This window comes from Macrotis lagotis, chromosome 1 (genome assembly GCF_037893015.1).
Source record: "Macrotis lagotis isolate mMagLag1 chromosome 1, bilby.v1.9.chrom.fasta, whole genome shotgun sequence".
NCBI lineage: Eukaryota > Metazoa > Chordata > Mammalia > Peramelemorphia > Peramelidae > Macrotis > Macrotis lagotis.
The window spans coordinates 657,669,891-657,673,706 of record NC_133658.1 but is presented as its reverse complement, the minus strand read 5'-3'; positions in this window follow the sequence as shown (position 1 = coordinate 657,673,706).

Below are 3,816 nucleotides of genomic sequence, written 5' to 3'. Positions count from 1 at the left end.
AGTATGGAGCTCAGGTCCCTTGTCCAGCTGGTCCTTTTCCAGTTGTGCTGTATGATTCTCTGTGTTCAAATTCACTCTTCCCCAACTGGTGCTCACCAGAGCTCCTCTCCTCCCAGGCAAAGATTCCATGGCTAAAGTTGGTTCTCGGACCTGCACTCACCAAAGCCTTTGTGGCTAAGGCCAGTCCTCTTGCCTCTCACAGCTGTTGTCCCTGTGCTAGCCCTCTGGGCTCTGCTCACGGTATACCCATGGTCCCCTGAGACAGACCTTATTGGTAGGTGTTCTTCTCCTAGCTTCTCATTCTGGGTTTTGTCAATTGAATTTCTCTTAAGAGGTTTCTTTCATGTTGTTTTTGAGGGGAACAAGGAGGACTTAATACAGTGCCTGTCTTCTCTCTTCTATCTTGGCCAGAAGTGTATTTTTATCTTTAAAAAATAGTAAATAGTTTGGGGAAAAGCCAAGATGGTGGAGTAAAGCCATGGACTCTCTGAAGCTCTCCCCCAAAGCCTAAATACCTTTAAGTAATGTCTCTAAAAAAATTCTAGATTGGGAAATATCTCAAAAATATAGAGCGAAACAATTTTCCAACAAAAGACAATTTGGAAGATAGATCAGAATTGTCTGTTTCACTGTGGTGAGAGAGGAGCACAGTGCAGCATGTTCCCCACCAGCACCAACTGGCCCCTGAAATACAGTATAAGGCATTGGGGTGACTGGGTCGCTGCAAGCACAGGCAATTTCAAGACCTTTAAACCAAAGACTGCCAAGGACAACTTGTAAGCTCATCAGGAAAACAGTGTATCACCAAAGCAAAAGTAAAAAACAGTCTAGCACAGGCCTCAGGAATGCAAATCCAGGCACAACAGACCAGGCAGTCCTTGGGAACCACTGAATTAGCAGCAGTGGCAGCCGATTCTGGAACTGTCAGCTCACAGACAGTAAAGGGAGCAGAAGGAAATTGCAGAGATCTCTTTGCTATCCCTAAATCAGGATTGTTGCTTTGCCCAAACTCAGATCTGGGTTCAGGTACTGGGTCAATATCCAGGAAGATGAGGGGGAAAGGTCCTTACAGGGAAACAAGAGTGTTCTTTGCAGTTCTAGGGCAGAAAGGAGTATTGTGATCACTGACAGACCAGAAAAATAGTTGAAAACCCCTCTTTAAATCAAATCACCTTGGAAGAAAAGAAAATTTTTAAGTCCCAAGAAGAATCTTGAAAAATAATTGCAAAAAACTTCCCAAGAGCTTGGAGCAGTGCACTCTCCATCCTGGAAACAGAGTCCTACTTTAACAGAGTTAAAAATCAAGAAATAGGATAGGTAAATGAGTAAATGACAGAAGAAAAATATGACAATAGAAAGTTGCTGTGATGATGAGGAAGATGAAAACACATACACAGAAGAAAACAAAGAACATTTACATGGAAGAAAATAAAGCCAAGCTTCTATATCCAAATCCTCCAAGAAAAATGTGAGTTGGTCTTGGGTCTTGGAGGAATTCAAAAAGGATTTTGAAAACCTAGGAAAGGAGATAGAGGAAAAATTGGAAAGAGAAATGAGAGAGTTGAGGGGAAATGATAAAAAAATGAGTCAGCAGTTAGACAAAGGAGACACACACAAATGCTAAAGAAAATAGCATCTTAAAAATCAGACTGGGGCAAATGGAAAAATGAGTTACAAAAAAGGCAATAAGGAGAGGAATGCCTTAAAAATCAGAGGCCAAATGGAAAAAGAGGGTACAAAAGCTCACTGAAGGAAGTAATTCCTTAAAATATAGATTTGAGAAAAGGGAAGCTGTTGATTTTTATGAGAAATCAAGAAGCAAACAAACAAAAAGATGAAGCTAAAAGAATGAAAAAATAGAAAACAATGTGAAAGATCTCATTGGAAAAGCAACTGACCTGGAAAATAGATGCAAGAGAGATAATTTTAAAATTATTATTGGACTCCCATGATCAAAAAAAAAGAGCTTAGACATCATCTTTCAAGTAATTATCAAGGAAAACTGATCTTATATTGTAGAACTAGAGGATAAAATAGAAATCAAAAGAATCCCTAAATCATCTCATTAAAAACATCCCAAAATGAAAAACCCTAGGAATATTACAGTCAATTTTCAGAGTTCCCAGATCAAGGAGAAAATATACAAGCAGTAAGCAAGAAATGATTTAATTGTCATTAAGTCACAGTCAGTATAACACAAAATTTAGTAGCTTCTCCATTAAAGAATCTTCTGAAACTGAAACACAAAAAAGCTTAGATTACAATGAAGAATCAATTACCCAGTAAAATTGAACATACTCTTTCAGGAAAAGATGAATATTCAAGGGAATAGGGCACTTTCAAACTTTCTTATTGAAAATACTAGAGCTGAATAGAAAATGTGAACTTTAAATAGAAGACTCAGGAAAAAAAAAGTAAATAGAAAAGGGAAATCATAAGAGATTTAATGATGTTGAGTTGTTTGTGTTCCTAAATGGAAAGATGATACTGATAACTCATGTGAACTTTCTCATTTGTTATGGCAATTAGAAGCAGCATATATAGATAGGGCACAGGTGGAAGTTGAGTATGAAGAGATGATATATATTAAAAAGATGGAGTTAAGGAGTGAGAGAGGAATATATTCAGAGAAATGGAAAAACAGACGTGGAATGAGGTAAGTTATTTCACATAAAAGAGGCAAAAAGTACTTTTGCAGTGAAATGGAAGAGGGGTTGGGTTAAGGGGAGTGAGTGAGCCTTACTTTCATTGGAATTAACTCAGAGAGGGAATAACATGCAGCCAAAACTTTGTAAAGAAATTTACCTTACCCTACAGAAAAATAGAAAAGGTAACATATAAAATTGGGGGAGTGATAGAAGGGAGGGTAGATTGTGGAAGGGAGTCCTCAGAAGCAAAATACTTTTGAGGAGAGAGAAGATGAAAGAAAAGAGAGAATAGAATAAATAGAGGTGGGGAGAATAGAATGGAGTAAAATGTGGAGGGGGGGAATAATGAAACAAGTTTCTCTGATAATTGGTTTCATTTCTCACAAACATAGAGAACTCAGTCAAATTTCTTAAAAATAAGAACCACTCTTCTTTTGATAAATGATCAAAAGATATGAACAGTTTGAGGATGGATTTATCAATGTTATCTATGGCTATATTAAAAAATGTCTTAAGCCACTATTGATTGGAGAAAGAAAAATTTTAACAATTCTGAATTATTACCTTATACTTATTAGACCAAATAATAGGACAGTAAATGAAAAGGAAATGTGTTGTAGGAAAAATGAGAAATTAATGCATTGTTGGTGGAATTGTGAAACAAGCCATTCAGTAGAGCAATTTGGAACTTTACCCAAAGTACTATTCACTCATGCATATCTTTTTACCTAGCAATGCCACTATTAGATGTGTATCCCAGAAGAGAAGAAAAACAGGAAGGAAAAGGGCCTCTACATGTAGTAGTTCATTTTTGTTGGTAGGGAATTAGAAATTCAGGGGATGTCCATTAGTTAGGGAATAGATGAATAAATTGTAGTATGTGATTCTGATGGAATACTTTTCTTCTTTAAGAAATGATAAGTAGGATGTTATCAATAAAACCTGCTCATGAGCAGATACAATGTGAAATGTACTGCATAGAAAGTCAAAGCAAAATTATAGGATGAACAGCTGTAAATGACAACTTTTTTCAGCAGTGCTATGACCTAAGACAACTCTGAATAATTTCTGATAAAGAAAGCTATCCATCCATCCTGAGGGAGGGAGAGAGAGAGAGAGAGAGAGAGAGAGAGAGAGAGAGAGAGAATCGATAGTATATCAATGAATT